The 23,520-nt window shown below is 39.0% G+C and overlaps 1 long non-coding RNA gene across 2 annotated transcripts; it reads right to left on the minus strand.

Annotated features, from left to right (window-relative positions):
* Nucleotides 1-541: 541 nt before the first annotated feature.
* LOC140104967 (uncharacterized) lies at nt 542-22,696 on the minus strand. 2 transcript variants are annotated; one of them, XR_011850477.1, is made up of 3 exons: nt 22,612-22,696; nt 2,600-2,685; nt 542-1,403 (listed from the first exon to the last, which is right to left on the minus strand). It is a non-coding gene; the product is annotated as an uncharacterized lncRNA (long non-coding RNA). The 2 variants fall into 2 exon arrangements; XR_011850470.1 differs by lacking the exon at nt 22,612-22,696 and adding an exon at nt 3,814-4,327.
* Between the last annotated feature and the right edge of the window lie 824 nt (nt 22,697-23,520).

Below are 23,520 nucleotides of genomic sequence, written 5' to 3' on the forward strand. Positions count from 1 at the left end.
TCTGAGTGGCTGCTTTTATGTCCTGTGTAATTTGAAGATTGTATTAACCAATTCGCTATCAGCCGTGCGTCTGTAGAGAAATATATATAGATGAGGTGGTTTAGCCGATAGCATCTCCATGTAGGCCTTGTGCAGATATCAGTTTCGTTTTATCTAACTCCTATCTGGAAGACGTTATATCAGCATATTTTCTTCTTAGCCGATTAGCTGTGTAACTCTTCGCCGTATTGGACAGACATTGGTTCCGTAAATGCCATTTGTGATCTGCAGGGAAAAAAAAATTGATGGGGTGACAAGAGTTTAATGGGGTTTCTTTTAATCATGCTGACTTCATGCAATCTATAAAGTTCAGCAGCCGCAGATATTTCTTGACGATTAAAAGATTTTGCCAGTATAAACAGGGCTCTCTTCTTATCTGAAAATCAAACAATTTCTGCACGGCAAAAAAAAAAAAAATGGTAAGCCGCATGTACTCCCAGCATGCATTTGGAATACATTTCGATCAAACAATCTCTTAAAGCAATAGAAAATTGACTGAATTTTAAATGGAAGCATTGTATTTAAATATGTCAAGCTGCTCTTTGCTCATCTCTATGAGGGAAACATATTGACTCTCAGCTGCAGCTAATGCAGTTTTTTTTATAAAGATCCTGTCAGACAAATAATAGTTCTCTATGGATTCCAGTATGATGTACATTTCTAAAGCAAACACTGAACAGCCAGGAGGCTTGAGGGAAACAGCTATAACAAGACTCTGAACTGAGAAATAGGATTTATTTTATCTTCCTTACTACAGTACTATGCATTAGAGGGCCCATGACAAGAATGTCATCTATTTAACCAAAACTAAAATGTCCACACGTCTGGGGAAAAGCTGCCAAGCCATTCATTCTAGAAAAAACGTGCCACAAAGAAATACCTTCACAAAAGATTACGAGAGTAGGACCGTTTTTGGTTTGCCTGAATTATGATTGAGAATATAAAAAAAATTCCAAAAAAATGCAGTCAAGTAAAAATAAACCCCAAATACAGAACTATAAATGAACATGATAATTGATCCACTCGTCGTAGAACAAACAGTCTTTTTCTGTATTTGGATTGCGTCGAGACAAAGAGACTTTATTATAGCGCGATATATCTGTCAAGGTTTGGCTCAGTTACCGATCAATATGTCCTGTTTTTTGGAAGTTTGCAAATGGAAAGGTTCTTTTCTATTTATGTTCTTCACTGCTTCACTTATGTTTCATTAAAACATAACTTTGAATTTGTATCTTGTGGAGACAGCAATAACCGCAACAGATGCCAGTAAGTTGAATAAAGTGACACATTTACGCGTAGTGCTGCCAAGATGGAGGGTGGATGTTACAACACTGCAAATCTTTTATTTTATCTTCAACTTCAGTCTAGCAAGAAAAAGAGAAAATGTTATTGAAGTGCCATAATATAAGAGATATGATTTCTGCATACAGATGGGGCCACAGCTATTCTAACTTGTAGGGGTAGTCAGCATCTAGCATGGAGAATATGTGCTTACTAAGTGTTAATTTCCAGCAAATTAATTACTACATCAAAATAATACTTATTGATTTGTAGCAGATGGATGACTTTGTACAACTGTGCCGATGGAGAAAATGTATGTTTTAAAAATCTGCAAATTTAATAAAGATTTTTAGTTTTAACAAAAAATTGACCCTTCATTAATCGTATTATCAGACATCCAGGCTGAGACAAAAAGTCATCCTTTGTCTATAGCCAAGCTTCCATGAGAACACAGCTGCTGAACGGTGCTACATAGCTGGTCTGTAAGTATGTACTTTTTGTAACTGAAAATACTGTGCTTTTGGTAAAATGGGTTCAGTATAGATCAAAATCCTACAGTCCCAGAAGTCCTTAAAGCTTAACCAGTTATATTTAAATTCTTTACAAAAAGAAAGTACAGAAACTTCTGGCATGGAGTAAACTAAAGAAAACTGAGATACTGGTATTTAAACACACTGTTATGTTTGTGCATGTACCCTAAACCCATATCTCTAGTACAGTAACCACCGGACTTGACATATTTTCTTCTGGATAAATTTACAGCTTGTCTCTTTGCTTCATTTATAGTCACTCAAGTCATATACACACAGCAAATGGATGTTAACTTAGAGAGACATTCAAACTAAAAATGTATTTATCACAGTTATTGCTTAGCCTTTGTGAATAAAAAATATAGATAGAGAGGATAGTAGCAGAGCACTCATAGATAGCAGAGATTGTTCTGCCTCCGGCTGGTCATGTGATTCTGTGCAAAGTAATCCTACCAGCTTGGACTGTCCTACGCGTAAATAGGTACTTCCACCGGTGGGCCCCTGGCTAGGTTGAGCCCTCAGCCTTTGCATGACAGATAGCACACAGTATTTCAACTATTCTATTTATTCTTATGAATAACTGTAACTTATCATGCTGTTGGGCTGAAGTCACACTGCTGCCTGAGGCCTGCTGCTGAGTGGACATGTATTTTAGGCTCACAGAGATTAGATGGTCATAAGAAAGAACAAAGCAGTAGGTTACTTTAGGACCATAACAATCCAAGGCAAGGACTACTGAAATAACTTACATTCAGCTCTTCAATCGTGGTTTTTATTGGTTGGTCCTAGACATTTCAATCAAGCACGGGCATCGTGGGATCTATAGCAAACCAAACTGACAAGAAAGTAAAGGTGAGGATGCAATACAAACGTAACAGCAATATGTTTAAAAAAACTCATATGCCATATGAAGCAGGTGCAGAAATGGAAAGTTGTGTGTTCTACTGGACATCTGATTTAAAGATTAACGATAAAAGAAAAAAATGCTTCTTTCTATAATGAGGAAGTTCCATAAACCTAATTTTCAATGGCCAGCTTCATAAATTATTTAAATTGAATACATTTTTATTATGCTGTTACTTGTGTGTTACAGTAAAAAATTCGTTAGTATCTTAAAGGGAAGCTTTCATCAGAAATTGGCCTCATAAATAATTGTATATTGTCAAGCAGCTGAAATGCATCTAGATCATGTTGCTTTCATGACCCAGATTGGTGGCATCATCCAGAAACTCAACTTTGAAGTGAGATGTTAATTGGTTTTAAGTCAGAGAGGCAGAGAGTTTAAAATTGAAGTCATGCTCTCCCTGCCTCTGAACACCTTCTCCCATGTGATTGACATCATACGTTGGACTTTAGGAGATCTGATCAGTGATGTCCCTGGATGCAGGACCATAATTACAGTGAACAGGGTGTTTTAAGGTTGGGAAAGCTTAACTTTAGTTTTAAACTCTCCACCTTGTTGACTTCATAAAACCAATTTACATCTCAAGTTGATGTTCTAGATGATGCCACCACACCGGGCCATTACAGAAACATGATCTAGAAGCTGCTTAGATGCTTAACAACATAATGGTGGTGGTTTATTAAGCCAATTTCTGATGTCAAGTTTTGGGCTTTTTGGTTATATGTAAAAAAAAAAAGATTAGTATTGCTGGTCAGTATTGCTGGTCAGTAAGATTTAAATAGTATATTATTATTTGTTATATACTGAGGCATTCATTTCAACAATAATGGCTGGAATAATACAGTCACTTGAAGAGAGAAAATGATAGCACAATAAAATTAAAAAAAACTTGTACTCAACTGAATAATTGTTAGAATAACACTTTAACAATTAATCCAAATGGGCAATTATTTTATATTTCATAAACAGTTGATTACACATGGTCTGGACTAAATACAGTAGATAGCTGTAAATACAGTAAACATAATAAAAAATAGTAAAATAACTTCAGAATCTTACAGAGCAAGATGAGTCTGGCAACAATGGTTCATTTAAGACATTTGTGATACTGTTTCGGAGCTGAGGAAGACATTTCAGGTAACCTCCACATTGTTTTCATCAAGCACTTCTGTTTCCTTGAAGCTGACAGACCTCCCGGACATCCCCATCTTAGAGTTTCATTATTACTACAAGCCTGATTGACAGCAAGTCAGTAGATATAGTTGCAGTGATTGTCACCAGTGACAATATGTCAGCTCTTTTCCCCAAAGATTTGCATGTGATGGATTTGGCAAAGTAATAATTATTTCTTTTTATCCACAAGCCATCCTAATAGTGTCTAGCTACAACACAAAATAAACAAAACAAAAAAATTTCAAAGAGACACCATAAGTATTGTTATTTGTTTTACTTGCAGTTGTAATATGAATCATACAATGGAGACAAAAACACCCAAAATGATAAGTTAAAATCTACATTGCATCATTGTATAAGAATACATTCAATGGCCAACCATGAGCTATGTAGATATTAAACGATATGTCATGCTTAAGTATTGGATTATTGCTTTTATATATCCTCATATAACCGACTGGCTACAATAATGAGTTTGTATTATGTAATTATTCATCAGAGCAACACTAGTCAAAACAAGGCACATGTCCAGTTAAAACCAATGTACAATTCTTAGTCTATCTTCTCTCCCACGTTCACTCTATGTTATGACTACTTCTTCTGGCAGAGAATTACAAGGTTTTACTATGTTGACTATAAAAAAAAAATCCCCTCCCAATAACATCTTGGAGAATTATAGCAATTCTGCCACCTCCAAACTCACCCACATCTAAAATCAGTGTTCTGTAGGGCATTGTGTAAGCTTTCCAGACATGCATTTCATTTTTCTCAGTGATTTGTTATTTCAGAAAAAATATTTAGGTAAATGAGCACACCAAAGTCAAGATCATTTCAGCTGCTGCACCTGTTTTCTTATGCTGGTGCGCAGAGAAGTTAATTTGCATAAATACATTTCTCTAAGGCTACATTCACAGAAACATATGCCTGTTGGGCCGTAGCCTGGCGGGCATACGCTCTCTGGGATAGAGAGGAGGAGTGGTGATCCCTTCCCTCTCCATAGCAATCTGGCGCCGTAACACAAGGAAAGATAGGACATGTCCACGACCTTATCGCTCCGTGCGCCCATTGCCAGACTATAGGGAGACATATGTACGTCTGGAAGCCGTGCCCCCATGGTCGTGTGAATATATCCACATTTGTTGAAAAATTAATTTGTGCCCACAAAACAAAATGTTGTTATTGTTTCAAGGGCTGCAAACATAGTTCATAATTGTAAATCAGTGTATGTGTGTTAATAGTCGCTATACCGACCGACCAGTTGAATGTTGGGTCATGCTTACGATATGGTAGGAGCTGGAATCTGATGGCTGTGTACTGGCGGGCTGGCTGCATGCTAGATACAACTTTAATTTACAGATGGAACTGTGTTCTTGCGGGTTGATCCATAGTGTAAAACAGTTGACTGGCAGAGGTGGCATTTGTCAAGGCCCTATTGATATCATTGATCTATCTCTAAATAGGTCATTCATAGTTTTTGGTAGAAAAGGCTCCTTAAAAACAGTTATCTTCCAACTTGTCTGGAGTTAAAGAAGCACTCCAACAATAATAGCTTTTCATCCCTGGACTTGTGATATTATTACCATAAACACTCCAGGTTTCTTTTGAGAGATATTGCACTAATTTCCATCGGACTGTTTCCATCAGACTACAACTTGGTATTTTATATCTCTCTTTCTTTTTGTTCACATTGCTTATAGATATGCAGGCTGTGCCATGGTTTCCTTCTTTATAACTGAGTTTTCTATTCACAGCTGTAGTTAGTGAGATAGATTTGTGGCCCCTTATGGAGATTCTTGGTGGAACGGTCATTATTCGAACTATGAATCTGACTGGTTGGAGGAATTTGCCAATGATGTGCCTCTTCAACCAGTGCCACGATTATAGATGGGCACTGGTTTTCAATCGGGGGGCGAATTCATATAGTCATTAGTGTGGTTAAGCGCTTGTCCACCTGACTTACCAAAAATGCAGCAGGATGTGGAATATAATTTTAAGTACCTAAAGCAGCTGCTGGCAAATAACATTAACAGAACATCCTACTAGCAGAAGACCACAGTTTAATGGTGTAAGATCAGTATAGGGGGCCCTACTGTGTATGGGGATTTACTCTTTACTGATAAACTCTGATATTTGTGGCCAATCCCCTAAACTATTGTAGATGTAAATAGATCACATGACCTAACTATTATATTTTAAGGGAATAGATACCTAATCACTCACACATTGCACTGCACACTGCAAGTCACAATTATTGCTAAGATCCTGCTATCAGAGCAGTAGCTGTCGTAGCAGCTTCTATGGGGCCCGCAAGTACCAAGGGCCCGCAGGACATGGGGGCCCCTGCCTGGCAGAGAGGTGGCAAAAGCATAATTAGTGGGTAGAGCTCAGAAAATGCAACCTCTCCCCCCAGACAGGTAAAGATGAAATTGGTTTATTAAATGTATGCTCCCTGGGCTCTACATCGACCGGCCACCACATATGCGGCTTTCTGGTCACTTGGCACTGGCGATACAAATAGATTGTCACATTTTATAAAAAGTTAATAAAATAATAAATATTCAAAGACCTTGTGCTGGAGCTGGAACATGTAGACAGCCCATGGACATTCTCTGCTCAATAAACAAGTTGCAAGATCCGGACAGAGGGCAGCCCCTTCCAGACCGGAGGAGATTGGCCACAATATGAAGAGAGAAATATAGGAACAGCCCCTAAAATATAGCAGATTCAGCCGGGATAACTGTGATAACTCAGTTTTTTATACATCAGTAGGTGTGTATATACTGTGTGTATGCTGTATGTAAGTGTATATATTCTACAATTGTGTGTGTATGCTGTATATGTGATGCTGTATGTACTCTATGTATGTGTCTATTTACTGTATGTGTGCATATACATAGGGGAGATTTATGTTCCAGTTGCCCATTGGAACCAATCAGAGCTGAGCTTAAATTTTATAAACAGCTGTGGGAAAATAAAAGCTGAAATCTGATTGGTTGTTATGGGAAACTAGAACAGTTCTGCTCTCAGGCACTTCCGCTATATCTCCAAATATACATATATGTGTATATGCTGTTAGCGCATTTACTATCTAATGTATAGTATATAAACTCAATGGGTGTATGACGTCTATATACTGTATGTATGTGTATATGCTATATGTATATGCAGTAAGAGTGTGTATATAGTGTGTTTCTATTGTATGTACATGTATATATAAAGTGTATATACGGTACGTCTGTAAGTGTATGATGTATGTACACTATATATGTGTATATAATTTGTATGTACTATACAGTATGCATGCAAATTTAATGTTTATATGCTATGTGTGCATATGATTTATGTATATTGTATGTGTGAATAAATGTAAGGATCTGGACATACAGAGTGTGTTTATACTCTATGTATGAGTGTAATAATGTATACATTAGTACATAAATGTGTGCTTATGAGTGTATAAATGTGTATGTATGAGTGTAAAACCTAATGTGTGTATATAAATTAAAAAATGTGTGTGATTGCATAAACGTGTGTGCAAATATGTACTTACGGTATATATTTTTCTAAGAGGATGAGGGGCTTGATGAAGAAATCTGCTACTCTCTCCTGCAGACTCTCCTACTTACTCCCCTGTATTCTATATGATTCCTCTATAAAATTTTGGAAATACTTATACATTATAATTATGCATTATAAGATGTATTGTCCTGAAGATTATCTTTTTAAATAAATTTAAAATATCTCAAAAAATATCAGGCGACCCTGCCCGGGTACTAAGTCACACTTGTAACTATCCCCTATATGCTGTCATCCTATATACCGTTTTAATGTATAAAAAATATAGGTGTTCCTGTTGTTTGTGTTTGTTTGCTGTTGTATTTGTGTTGTACGTATTTATCATTTATATTGCTAAACTCTATTGTATTTTTTGTATACAGTAAAAATATAAAAAATATATCAGGTGCCCTGTTTTTAGGGATAATGGTCTATATTGATAATATTCATCGGTATATATATTTAGTTTGTGTACAAGACAGGTGGATAGATAGATAAATAGATAGAAAAAAAGAGAGTTCACAGCGGCACTGCTTAACAAATATGGTTGGGTGCACGCTCAAACGGGCCGGCTAGGTCCCACAGTCCATATAAAATACAAAAATAGGCGGCACTCCAATGTTGTAGGGATAAATCAAGTGGTTTTTATTCCCAACTTGGGAATAAAAACCACTTGATTTATCCCCACAACATTGGAGTGCCGCCTATTTTTCTATTTTATATAGATAAATAGATAGATAGATAGATCAGTAGATAGGAGATAGATAGATAGATAGATAGATAGATAGATAGACAGACAGATAGATAGATAGATAGATAGATAGATAGATAGATAGATAGATAGATAGATAGATCAGTAGATAGGAGATAGATAGATAGATAGATAGATAGATAGATAGATAGATAGATAGATAGATAGATAGACAGACAGACAGACAGACAGATAGATAGATAGATAGATAGATAGATAGATAGATAGATAGATGAGTAGATAGATAATGTCCTTCCAGTAAACTTCCCTATCATTATTCTTGTGAGTCTTTTCCAACTTTCCATGTATAATTTACAATATGTCACATACCAGGCTCCAGCTGGCAGGCATGACTGATTTGGCATAATTTCAATTAAACATAATTGCTGTTTAGGTGGTCACATCATGTTTTACGAAAAAAAAAACTTTATTAAATGTCAACATACTTCAGCTGTGGTGTTAAAGAAGGAACATGTATGATTTTAGATTGGACATCTCAGAATAGCAGATAAATAGTCAATATGATATTTAATATGTTCCGAACAAATGTCACACTGCAGGTAAAAACTGTTTATACTAAATAATAGTTCTGAGCCAAAAAAATCTATAGAGCCTAATGAGCCTTGCAATTTGCTGTTTATTATTCACTTTATTATTTGATTGTACAAGGCTTACAATCATAAGGTTTTATTTTTTTCTTTTAATTCAAAATCATGTTATAAATGAATGATAAAAACACTACTAATGTACTTATGTACCAGAAAAATACTACTAATACCTTCAAGGAACATAGCCCTGTTTTAGCATTTTTATTTTTTACTCCCACCTTTCAGCTATAAATTTAAAGGCATCATTTCACAGAACCATAGAACTGCATGTCTCCTCATAGAAATTGCACTTCCAAGTGGCATTATTTTATATTCTGGAAAAAGCTGTTGCACTAATCAGTGGTGCTAACAGCAGGTATAATACAGCAGACACCCACTCTGAATAGAAAGAGTGCATCCTGTGAGCCTTCTGCATACAGGAATAGAGACCACAACCAATACATGTACTCATTATAACACCTTGATGAGTAAACTTAGTTCACATCTGCATTGATAAGTTTCATAATTTTTTTACAGTAGGATTCTAGTACTGCAGCCTACTAATTTGTTTGTACAGTTACATGTATGTAACCCTATGGTGAAAGTAATACCTTCCATTCACCTTCAGTATATAGCTTTGGTCACAATCCCTGTGTGCATTAATAGTCTACGGTAAAAATCTGTTTTCCTCCTAAAACTTCCTATTAAGTTTTCCTTTTTCTATAATCCCTTGCTAGTGATTCTTAGGGATTATTCACGCTGCTAAGCACCACCATGGTTATCTTTCTATAAGGCAATGTTTATACCATGGTTACCATAAGCCTCAGAGAGGCCATTCTGCCTTAAAGAGTAACTGTAAAATTATAGTGATTTTACCAAACTAATATATGTGATTCCCCCTTTAAAAACAAACAAAATGATACCTCCATTGTGCTGCTCACCCTTTGCTTTCCAAAGTTATGGCATTCTCTGTTCTGAAAGTGTTTGACAAAAATATTTCTCACCAGAGGTGAAATGGGAGGAGACTAAAGTCTGTCAGTCTATGCCCTCAGGCTGAATCCAGTTAATTTGCCCACAGATCCCATGATGCCTTGTGTTCGCTCTCAAAGTGATTTAGCATTAAATCCATTTAGTTTCCCACTAGTAAATCCACTGAATGCTGCACAGTGCACATAGAAGATGCATATAGTGACAGCCTGGCAGCTTCTATCACATGGAGGAGCAGGGAACATGCATAGTACACATAAAGGATGCATATGGGGAATAACCCGCCAGCTTCCATCACATGAAGGAGCAGGAGACATGCACAGAGCACATACAGGGTGTACCTTTTGACAAACCTGGCAACTTCCATCACATGGAGGAGCAGGGAACATCTAATAAGAGGTAGAAATCATAAGTGAACCAGTTACATGAAGTGTAAAGCCTGTGCTGTCTGAGCAATAAGGGTTAATAGCTTATCTGCAGAGAGTTGATAGTGCCAAAAACAATGTGGGGGAGGGGAGCTGCCTGAGTTGCAGAGAGAGAGACAGAGAAAGTTCTGTACAACCACAGATTAGGATGGAGGGACTGATAAGGAACAAGGGAGATCTTGAACCTCTCTATTCTGTGCAGGAGATATCTGTACCCACTGTTCATAACACATCCAGATCTGCTACATACAGAGAGAGAGCTTAGTCACATGACCTCCTCCTCTGTGAGCAGGGAGCAGCAGCCCCTCCCTTCCCATGAAACTGACAGATAAACTATGGAATCACAGGGATTGTGCAGCACTAAGGTAATCTGAAGTGTAACAAAGATAATAGGCAAAGTTGTTTTACATCCTAAGAGCTATTGATTTTTTTGTGAAAAATACCTTTACAGTTACGCTTTAAGTATTTCTCTCTTCCCTCCAGCAATCATGTGTCTGAAAGAGGTCTATCAAGACCGAAATTTCCCAATTTTCTGTGGATTTCTGTTCGTCTGTTTCAACACAATATAATAACACTTTATATTCAAGGGACAGAACTCCAGGCGCTGGGTATCATGCTGCCACACTGTTCAGAGATTGCACTGTACTTTACACAATGTAGCCACATGATACCCGGCACCTGAAATTCTGTCCCTTGTCTGATCAAGGCTTGATTGCCAAAAAGTCACTTACTCCATATTTGCCTAAGTAAAGAAACCATTTTCACAAAAATCTTTGCTTAGACTTCAGTTTATACTTAGCTGGGAAAGGCTCCCTTGTCTTCGTTGGGAATTTTTAATTGGATGTGCGAATTGTACCTTCAATAACGTTATATTCAATCCAGTTTAATTGCCATATTACTTTTGTGATTTAAATGAAGTAGTATCTTACTCAGGCACCACCATTTCCATTTGGAGTGACATCTATGTCTTCTATAATGTGATAGCATGATGGAAAAACTCTCAATGATATGGGCCAAGTATGCTATCTTATACATCAGAACTGCTTCAATGAATCTGCAAGATTCAAAGGTAAAATCTGTAGGGAACATGCACTGTACAACAATCCTTTGGAGGGAAAACTATTTATCAAATTATGTCCCTGTTCCTTGTGTTTCTAAATGCAATTTAACTGGAACAAGTTAATGCAGCCTTTCTCTTTACAAAAATTCAGAATCTCTGCAATTCATTGAAAAAGAGCGTTGTTTGGCAAGGCATAAAACATTTTACATAGAGAGAGTTTATATTACTTGTTAATGTCAATCTAGTAAGCAATTTGTATGTGGGCATCAGTGGGTTTGGGGTGCGGTAGTTTGTGTGTAAATAAATATGGATATTCCCATGCTATTTCATTTTTACACTTTTTACTTAACACAAGAGCAGGAGTGAGCTACAGTGTTAAAGAAAGTCTTATTTATGGAGGATGAATAAAAACTAAGAAGGCCATTGAAATCCACTCAGCAAAAAATGGGAATCCCTAGATGAAGCAGGCTGTGTTAGTACCCAGGGAAAGACACAAAACTGAATTGCGGGCAAAGATACTTTACAAAATCACAGACCTCTTCCCCAAGTTCCCGGCAGGATTCTGATCATGATAGCCACTTATATAGCCATAACTGTGCTCCTGGCCAGTGCAGGTAGGAATATGGATACAACCATCTAGAAATCCGAAGGAAACAGAGAAGGAAAAGGACATTTCCTGTACGAAAGTCCAGCTGGTCGCAGTCTGCAGCGTCAATTGTCATTTAACATCAGAATTCAGTAAAACTAACCGTAGGCAGGTAAATACAGACAGATAAATAAGGCCCATCTGACCACCCCAACTCTTGAATGCCAGGTTACTCCGTGTACTTACCAAAAATGTGTCACATGAAATTTACAGAAATAGACCGATTTGGCAAGCTCTGTTTAGCGCTGCTTAATCTGTGTGTGCTATATAAATAAAGGTATTATTATTATTATTATTAGCAGTAATAACATCACACACGTCAAAAACTAGAAAAAGTTTTTGACAAGGAAGAGGCCTCAATGATGGCATTGGAGGGACACGGGACACAAAGAAACATTGCTAAGAGACCCAAAGCACACAATGGAAAGATGGTAAAAATGCTGTCTGCTGATGTCTATTAGTCACCAAGGAACAGAAATTCAAGTCCACTTACTAGTTCAGAACATATTTGTGACACAAGGGGGAGAATAACTTACTCAGATTCAAACAGATCTCAGCTGAGTAGAATGGTAAGGTGGTAGGGCCTGATCTGAAGGAGACATGAGATGATATTGGCAAGACGAGACCCGTTGCAACATGATAGACAGGAGGGGTAAGACAGGGGAACTCCACTGTGGAAAGTCTTGGAGCAGGATACCTAGAACCTAGCATATCTGAGGAGGATCAAATGTTCAATACTCTTACAGAGCAGACAGACTGAACAGGAAGTCCCAGTGATAAAGTATGTTCTGCTCTCTTAGTAGCTTAAGGAGAGGATACAATGTCCTCCAGCCTTTTAATGAATCAATCCATGACAGATCTTGGAAAAGCTGGACCATTACCTCTTGGAACTCAATGTGGCACAAATGGTATGTGTTTGCCATAATTTCATCCTTAAGGAAGAAGACACTGATGGAACAAATGAGGCCACAGGGATGTACAGCTGTTGATGCAGGCCCCAGAACTCTTTGGGCTCTGCTCATCTTGATAGGATCTTCAGGACAACAGCCCAACAGGGAATATAAAAGAAGAAGTAGGATGGCAGGAACATCTTCAGGACATGAAGCCTCAGGTACCCCGCATACATTAATATTATTTTACCACATGAAAATACAAGTCTTGGATAATTTATGCTTCGGAGACAAGTTGAGAATATAGTGTATTTATCACCTTCAGTGCTGCAGTATGATCATCCTCAAACTGGTCCACTCTGCTTGCATTTCTTGGCATGTCTTTGACATCAAGAAGCAACACCTGGAAATGCATACTGGGGAACCCAACTCTTTCTTAATCTAGAGACTGGCCTCATGTGCCCTGATGGGGTCTAAAAGCCTAAGTCTTCTGGACACACCCCCTTTGACCAACATTTCCAAAAAACACTTTTTATTTCATGTTTCTCTGTTTGAGTTCCTTAAAACAATCTCATGAAGCTCCCTTCTCTTCTCTACAGATACATCTATACATCTTTCTTGACATTTCTTGTGACTGAATAGGTCTTGCAGAATAAACTCTTACAAATAAAGCGTCACAGAGCCCATTGATACACAGCCTGCCTGTCACTACTGGTAAATCTGGATATCTTCATTATTTCTTGCAGCTTTGTCTATGATTAAATGACTATTTGCATTTTGGTGTTTAGAATGAAGTAAGGCTTGGCCAAGGTGTGTTATGTTACATATTGTTAGCAACACTGTAATCTAATCAGCTACCAACTTGTACCGTATTATATTTATTAATGTATCTAAATAGTTTTATGAGCTAGAAGGAAATCTGCAAATACAATCTGTTAGGCATTGTCTCGTTCATTCTTGGAATATAAGCCAATGGAAAGGTCATGTCACCCACTGGACCAGTTTACTATTCACTTAATACTTGTTCATTGAACATTGACGCATTACATGACTAAATACAAGTCAATTTTAAGAACCTTGTGGATGGCCATTTTATTGTATTTTTCAACTGTAAAAAAAAATTGTCTTCTTTAATATTCCATGTTAAAAATACAATACACCATGGATAAAACAGACCTGGATTGATTTCCTTCTTTTGTGGCTTTAAGTTGGGTCAGGCTCTAGACCAGTTCCTGTGCCCCGTGAAGCGCTGCTTTTTGGGAGTTCAACATTGCTGAGAGCCGAGTATAGAGGTACATTCTATACCTCTGTTTTTTCTTTTGCCTGGCCATTTTATTGTGACAGCATAAAAACTTTAAGCTGTTACACTAATTCCTTTAAGCAACATTTTATGGTTTAATAAGACGCAGAGGGTGGTCCACTGCTTGAGTCTTCATACTATCTTTGAGCCATTGACAACATGACATTTAGCTCAGAAGGAAGTCCAGTGACCACAGGGACAACCAACATAAACAAATGATTAAATATGGCTTAATGCAAAGATATTGCACATTTTATTTCAAGTGATAGATGACTCTGTATGTAAATGTTTCGAGGTGACACTTTGAACAATGTTTTTTACAATAATATTTTTTTACGGCCCATGTGAACACATTAGGGCAGATTTACTTACCCGGTCCATTCGCGATCCAGCTGCGTGTTCTGTGTGGAGGATTCGGGTCTTCAGGCGATTCACCAAGGTAGTTCCCTCGATGTCCACAAGGTGTCGCTGCTGCGCTGAAGTTCATTGAAATGCACTGAAGTTCACCAAGCCAGGCCGGGTGCAGGTAAGCGAAAGTGACACTTTTTTATAAAAAATCCGAATCAGAATCCATTTTGTACGGCCACGCCCCCCCATTTCCACCACGTGCATGCCGGGGCCGATGCACCACAATTCGATCGCGTGCGCCAAAACCCCATTGAAATTCAGGGAAAATCGGCGTAAAACGGGAAACCGCCGGAAAAACGTGATTCGGGCCCTTAGTAAATGACCCCCATTATATTTCTGTCTCTGACCTTACTGACTTCCCATGTTCTCATTGACAGGCCCCATGAGAGATAATTGTCAATCCCTGATAAGGCCATCACATGACCATAAAGAGAAGAGAGGTATAATTTGATAAATCCCAAGTTATACTGTATCTTTTCCCAGGAACTATATATTTCTTCTCCTTCTTCTGCTCTGTAACAAACAGATAACAAGCAGATAAGATACTATACCCATCTACTCCACTTTGCTTATTCTATAACAAGCTGAGATGAGACATCTATTAGACATCTATAATATTTATAATAACCGGCCTTTGGATAGGATACTATGTACAATCCATTCAACTTCTTTGTGCCAGATTCAGGGGCGTTGCCAGGGTCATAAGAGATCCGGGGCATGGGCCCCAATGCATATTTATTGAATGTTCAGTAGTGTCCATCCGTGTACCCTCAAATGAGCTTCCAAAACCAACTGAAAACACAGGAGAAATGTGTGTTCGGACTATAGTTGTTCTCTATCTTCTCTATTAGGTCCTGTATCACCATGTCTCCACTTTGGACACGTGTCCTCCCTGTGGACTTCACCACACAGATATCTTATGTTCTTCATTATTTCTACATCGTGGACCCTAGCACTGTCCACCAAGTACTGTAATATGACTACACAGACAATCCCTAAATGTTCCCTAAACATGGCCTAACATGTAATAATGCACTTAATACCCGTGGACTCTTCTAAGGCCCCTTCAATGTGATCCTACACTGAATAATGCCCTACACTTAAAGGAAATCTACCATTTAATTTGATGCATTATGAATCAAACATACCTTGAGAATGCTGTACACTGATGCAGAAACATATCTTGTTCAATCCCCGAGCTGAGTGGTTTGCTGAAAAAACAATTCTAACATTCCAGAGTCTCTGCTGCTCCTTTGCCTGGCTCAGCGCTTCTTACACTTCTCTGGAGAATGATGTAATCACTGACAGGCAGAAGTAATCAATCGCTGCACCATCCCCCAGCTTATATTTATAAGTGATCCAGCTAAGGTTGATTAGTCCTGTTTGGATAGTTCAAGAAGCTCCGTGTAATGTGTTTATGTACTGCAAAAAGCATGCAATCCAACTTTCCCACGGCCCTGAATGCCATTATTGTTTTTCAGCAAAACCACTCAACTCAGGGATTAAACAAGATATACTACTGCATCAGTGTAGCTACAGCATTCCCAAGGTATGTTTGGTTCATAAATCATGAAATCATGAAATCAAATGGTAGATTTAATTTAATGACTCACGATTGTGGCCACTTTGTAATCATGTGCAGTGAAAGGAGCCACCTAATTCAAACACTAAATAATATCCCCTCCACTGAATAATTCTACTATATACTAGTTTGGATTTAATCCCACATCACGTCATAAGGCTTCCTGCAGGTCATGCTTGAAGTAGCTTCCTTACAAGCTGGCTAAAAGAGGCGTGGTTTTCCTTATCCCAACCTGGAAGACTTTGCATATTGTCCCCACAGACACCAGTAGATAATGTTCCCAACAGCCCCTAATAATGTCCCCCACAGCGCCCAGTATATTATGTTGCCACAGCCCCCAGTATATTATGTCTCCACAGCTCCCAGTACATTATGTTGCCACAGTCCCCAGTATATTATGTACCCAACAGACCTCAGTATATAATGTCCCCCACAGACGCCAGTATATTATGTCCCCCACAGCGCCCAGTATATTAAATCACCACAGCCTCCAGTATATAATGTCCCCCACAGACCCCAGTATATAATGTCCCCCACAGACCCCAGTATATTATATCACCACAGCCTCCAGTATATAATGTCCCCCACAGCGCCCAGTGTATAATATCACCACAGCCTCCAGTATATAATGTCCCCCACAGACGCCAGTATATTATGTCCCCCACAGCGCCCAGTATATTAAATCACCACAGCCTCCAGTATATAATGTCCCCCACAGACCCCAGTATATAATATTCCCCACAGACCCCAGTTGAAGTACAACTACATACCATCAGTCTCACAGTAAGTAAGTGAAACTGTTTTTATTGCATAAAGAAATGGCAAATTTACAAAGAAAAAGCATTTTAAAAAATATGTAAATTCACAGTTTTTTAAATTTATTCTGCCCTGCAATGTAATTGTACCTCCTGCTCTCGACTGAGGAGCCAATGGAGAGCACAGGCCTTGCTCTCTCCACGTTCCGGGTCTCTGACATCACCAGACGATTCCTAGGTCCTCGAGCGAGAGCTACAATTACATTGAGGGGCAGAACAAGTTAGAAGATGCTGAGAGGCGCTCAGGTGGCGTCATCCTGAACATCTCCGGTTAATTTACATATTTTTTAAATTGTTCCCAGATATGGATGTGCCCCACAGCCACACCCCAAGCAATGGATGTGCCCCACAGCCCCTCCCACCAACAATGGATGTTCCCCAAAGCTTCCCCCTCCACCAATGGATGTGGCCCACAGCCTTCCCCTCCACCAATGGATGTGCCCCACAGCCCCTCCCACCAACAATGGATGTTCCCCAAAGCTTCCCCCTCCATCAATGTTGCCCACAGCCTTCCCCTCCACCAATGGATTTGCCCCACAGCCCCTTCCCCCCAGCAATGGATGTGCCCCACAGTCTCCCCCTCCACCAATGGATGTGCACCACAACACGCCCGCCAGGAATGAATGCTCTCCAAAGTTCCCAAGCAATTAATGCCCCCGTGCTCAATTGTTGTCCCTGTAGAAATTGAAGCCCCCCTGATCAATGGATATTCTCCAGACATATACCAATTTATTCTATGGAAAAAATATTGCATGGTAGGTATGTAGGGCTAACCCGTTCCGATGGTTTTCAGGGAGGACTTCCAGTCAAGCAGCACGGATACTCATGTGACCAGCATGTTCAACGAGTATAGAAATCCAAAAGGAAAAACGGTCCAGCGCATAAGGTTAAAAGTGCCTCTAAGTTTTATTGTAAACTCCGGTGCGGGCAATACATAGAGAAACGCACTACAGCACTGCGTCCAAGAGGTAGGCTACAGGCTCAAGCCTATGCGTTTCAAGTGCGTTACACGCTCTTAGTCATTGTTAAGAGCGTGTAACGAGCTCGAAACACGTAGGCTTGAGTCTGTAGCCTACCTCTTGGACACAGTGCTGTAGTGCGTTTCTCTATGTATTGCCCTGATGTGGGGCACAAGCCAACAGATCACAGGCCTTGGATCTTTTGGCCTAGAGAGGCCCCTGGTTAAATTTATCACTGTGTCTGATGTTGGATGACAAATCTGCCACAGTTTAAGACTTTCATGTCATACTCTGTAATGAACAGTGACTTTCTTTACCGAAGAAATTTAGGTGCAAAGCAATGTAAGCAAAGCATAGTACAGACTTCTCCAATCTCCTCCCTCTCAGAAGAAATGCAGAGTAAAGGCCTAGGCTAGTTGTCCCTCTCTTTCTCAGAAGGCTAGTACCCTGGCCAAAGGCTAGTAGCCCATCTAAACTTCTACTTTATTTTCAAGTGGACTGACTTCTACTCCAAGTACTCCCTAAATGCAAAACACTGAGGATTGTGGCTGTTCTCTTTATATACCTTCTATTTCAGCACAAACAATGACAAAGCATTCTACTATACACTCACCGGCCACTTTATTAGGTTTACCATGCTAGTAACGGGTTGGACCCCTTTTGCCTTCAGAACTGCCTCAATTCTTCGTGGCATAGATTCAACAAGGTGCTGGAAGCATTCCTCAGATTTTGGTCCATATTGACATGATGGCATCACACAGTTGCCGCAGATTTGTCAGCTGCACATCCATGATGCGAATCTCCCGTTCCACCACATCCCAAAGATGCTCTATTGGATTGAGATCTGGTGACTGTGGAGGCCATTTGAGTACAGTGAACTCATTGTCATGTTCAAGAAACCAGTCTGAGATGATTCCAGCTTTATGACATGGCGCATTATCCTGCTGAAAGTAGCCATCAGATGTTGGGTACATTGTGGTCATAAAGGGATGGACATGGTCAGCAACAATACTCAGGTAGGCTGTGGCGTTGCAACGATGCTCAATTGGTACCAAGAGGCCCAAAGAGTGCCAAGAAAATATTCCCCACATCATGACACCACCACCACCAGCCTGAACCGTTGATACAAAGCAGGATGGATCCATGCTTTCATGTTGTTGACACCAAATTCTGACCCTACCATCCGAATGTCGCAGCAGAAATCGAGACTCATCAGACCAGGCAACATTTTTCCAATCTTCTACTATCCAATTTCGATGAGCTTGTGCAAATTGTAGCCTCAGTTTCCTGTTCTTAGCTGAAAGGAGTGGCACCCGGTGTGGTCTTCTGCTGCTGTAGCCCATCTGCCTCAAAGTTCGATGTACTGTGTGTTCAGAGATGCTCTTCTGCCTACCTTGGTTGTAACGGGTGGCGATTTGAGTCACTGTTGACTTTCTATCAGCTCAAACCAGTCTGCCCATTCTCCTCTGACCTCTGGCATCAACAAGGCATTTCCGCAATGCCACGTTCAAAGGCACTCAAATCACCTTTCTTCCCCATACTGATGCTCGGTTTGAACTGCAGGAGATTGTCTTGACCATGTCTACATGCCTAAATGCACTGAGTTGCCGCCATGTGATTGGCTGAGTAGAAAATTAAGTGTTAACGAGCAGTTGGACAGGTGTACCTAATGAAGTGGTGAGTGTAGACTTACAATGAGTCCCCATAAATTTTTGTGGCAGAAAGTTCCTGAATTGTTCATTTGCCCTTTCAACAGGTCTGTACAGATACAGTACTAATAAACAGAATGAGTATAACAAAACACTACAGATTTATGCAGGTTAACCCTTGATGTAAAATTAAGTAAGAAGTGCTGACTTCGTATAGGGGAAATACTGCAATGTCCACAAAAGTTCAGAGCTCCTCTGTTCCAGGGAACTACAGTATTAACCAAATTTTGGGCCACTGACTTGATTTATAGCTGAACAAACTTTCTGACAACTAGTCAGAAAAGAAACAGTCTAAAAGACTTGATAAAATAGTCGTAAGGTATTTAGGCTCATATGATTCCAGAATTCTGCCAAGTAAGCATAAATCCCTCTCTTCATATGAATCGCCCTCTCCCAAATCTTATGTGCAGGGCCATCTTTTTTTCTATAAAAAACTAAGGTATTAAAATAGAGAACTAGTAGAAAAGATCATGGAAACCTACTGCTGGCAAAGAGAGATTTCCTTGTCAGGGATCCAGAGCAGATAAAATGATAATACAAATCAGATGTAACAGGAGTGCACACAAATAGCAAAACCCACAGTACTGATCTACAGTTGAACTATTTAAATGTGCTCCTAATGTTTGTGCTAAACAGAAGAGTAGAGGATAATTGGCGATGCACATTCTGTACTCAAAACAAATTTGTTCATTTCAGCTGAATATATTTTCACACAATCCCCAAGGTATGCATTTTTGCATATAATCAACCCCCCAATATTTCCCTGTTTTACAAATGCACAGTGTAATTGGGTACTGAATGGCAATTAGGAAACATTCTATGCAAGAAAATGCAAGGGCAATAATTTTGAACCTTTGGTACATTTTTTATCGGCTATTTTGCAATTCATAATACAAAAGATGTTGCATCAGGGGAGCCAAGGACTGTACTGTTTAACAAAAAGATATTCTTCCTGACCAAATGTTATGCTTTTTAGCTTTGTTCACTTTTAATTTTTTTCCATTATTTTTTTTCCTCTCTCGGAAACAAAACAAAATTTGAATGTGATACAATATTGCCCTCTGCAGGCGTACAGTGGTATTAAACCCTGGGAAGCCAGGACAGTGAATGGAGAACAGACAAAATCTGAGGCATTTAATCCTTCTCATCTGTTCAATATCTTTAAGCACATTTATATATAGTCCTAACACCTTTCTGACTGTGGTTTTAGGGGCAGCATTAGCATTTGTGTCAATCTTATACCTGTAACATAAATTAATACACAATACAATCTAAATAAAATGTTCTTTACATTGCGTGCCTGCAGCTACTAAAAGGTACCTGTAATCCTCTCTGCTTTTATTAAAAGCACATTTACCAGTAACCATTAATACAGCTTCATGTAGTGAATATGCTGAAGGAGGAATATTATTTTATAAGCTTATAATGAATACAGTGAGGGAGGATCATAAATGCATCTGAAATAAGTGTATCTGTTAGAAGAGTAGTTGTACAATGTAATATCACAGAGAATATACTCACCCAGAATACATTCTCACATTAAAATAGGATGAGGCCAGTGCAATACCAAAAGGAAGAGGAATGAGAATTACACATAGCATGTCCAAAAGTAAAGTTATTGAGAAAGGAGATGATTTATTCACAACATAGGGAGAAACAATAACAAGTCTATAAAATTATTTAATCTATAGATGTTGCAGGTATATAAATCATAAACATTTATTAATTTAACCTGTAAATAATCGAAACCTGTATATTGAAAAATCAGCAATCCCCTAAAGGTAGTATCTATGTGCATCTTTCTTGTATTTTTACAATATGGAAAAAGTGTCGAATTGTTGGGGGTCCGACTGTTGATACCTCAATCAATGATTAGAGCACAAGTACTTAAAAGATCTACTGTACATATAATTGAACAAGCAATGTTCTCATTGTTTAGATCAGTGGTGGCGAACCTATGGCACGGGTGCCAGAGGTGGCACTCAGAGCCATTTCTGTGGGCACTCAGGTCATTGCCCCAGGACAGAGTTCACCAAGCAGGACCAAATCCACCAAATCTTCCTGCAGTCCTAGGCAACTAAAGAGATACTGCTCTGCACGCTATTTTAAAGCAACACTTCATTGGCTGTTTGGAACTGTGGGAAAAATTAGGAAGTGTGGACTGAACTGCAATATCTCTGGATGTCATCCTGCTGGTCCCAGCATTCTTCCTGTACAGAGAACTTGGAGAGAAGCTACAATGATAGTCTGAATTTGCCCTGCTTCTTTCAACTGTATTAGTGGCCTCAGGGGGCCAATACAATTGAAAGATGTGGAAGAACAGGTAGCAATAAGTTACTGCTCAAAATGCCATGTTGGCACTTCACAATAAATAAGTGGATTTTGGTTGTAGTTTGGGCACTCGATCTCTAAAAGGTTCTCCATCACTGGTTTAGATGATGAACCAGTATCTTAACATGGCCACCCAAACCACCTACCCATACTCGAAAAAACCTTCTCCCATGAAATCCTTCTACATTTGTTCCTGCTCTCGATACACAAGTACACAAGGGCCATTTCGGGAACTTTGAATGCCCTCCGAAGGTCTTGAAATTGCAGGTTGAAAGCAGGCAGAAGGGACACATCCACCATTCCCCAAGAAGCTTGATTTTAGCACCAGATGTAGGAAGTGAATTATAATATTCATACAGGCTAATGGCAGTCTAAACCTGCATCAGAGTTGAACCCAAAACATTCAGAAACTTATTCCTTTGGTGTGTATGGACAGAGGAAAAGTTTACACAGTGACACAACACTACTATTATCCAAAATGTCAATCTGTAAGTGTGTATTTTACATAGAATTGCCAGCCACAACCTTTTCATAACTTGTTTAATCCAATATCTTATTAAATGACATCTTCCATCAGGATGCATACAGTCCTACATCCTGCTGGTAGATGCCTTTTAACAGATAGATCCACAGCACCTCAATATCACAAAAAACAACTTATCCAGACTACCCTACTTACAGTGCTTCTCTAACTGAGCCAATCATAGTGGCTTGGCTACATTGGTCCCATAACATTTTTAGCCGCACTTCTTCCATAACTGAGCTAGCTGTAGTGCTCAATACCATAAATAGCCACACTGTTTCCAGAACTGAGTTACCATAGTGATCTAAAACATTACCACATAGCCAAAGTGCTTTCATACATAGGCATGGTGCCTACAGTTGTTCATAATTTTCCCAGCCATAGTGTACAGTGTATATAATTTTCCCAGTACAGTGCTTCCATAACTGACCCAGGTACAGTAGTCCCAGGTACAGTGGCCTCAGTGCTTACATAACTAAGAAAGCCATAGTGCTCTATAACATACTTGGACACAGAGGTTCCATAATTGACTCTACCATATACCTAGCCACAGTTCTTTATAATATATATATAGGGATATATCTGGCCGACCCGTTAGTGCGTGCACCCATCCTTATTATTGGTTATGCAGTGCCGCTGTAAACTTTTTTCATTTTTCTATATATATATTTATATATATATATATATTTTTTTTTTTATTTATATATATATATATATATATATATATATATATATATATATACCCAGAGTGCATTATATAGTGCTTTCAAAATTGAATATAACTCAGCCAGCCACAATGAGCTTGTTCACACATTCATGATTTAAAGAGGCTTTGGGGGATTATTTTAAGTACTTATTAAACCAGATTATATTCTACATCCAATGTATAAACACATTTATTCTTCTTCCATGCTGTGAAAATACTGTAGATTATCCCAACACATCATAGCAGGTCAATTTCTTCAACCAGCTGGGGTGGGCTATGGCTCCAGATGCGTGCAGATCACACAGACTAGTCTATGCTCACACTACAACTGATGAAAGAGAAGAGGAGCTGTAGGGATC

Source organism: Engystomops pustulosus, chromosome 1 (assembly GCF_040894005.1).
Source record: "Engystomops pustulosus chromosome 1, aEngPut4.maternal, whole genome shotgun sequence".
NCBI lineage: Eukaryota > Metazoa > Chordata > Amphibia > Anura > Leptodactylidae > Engystomops > Engystomops pustulosus.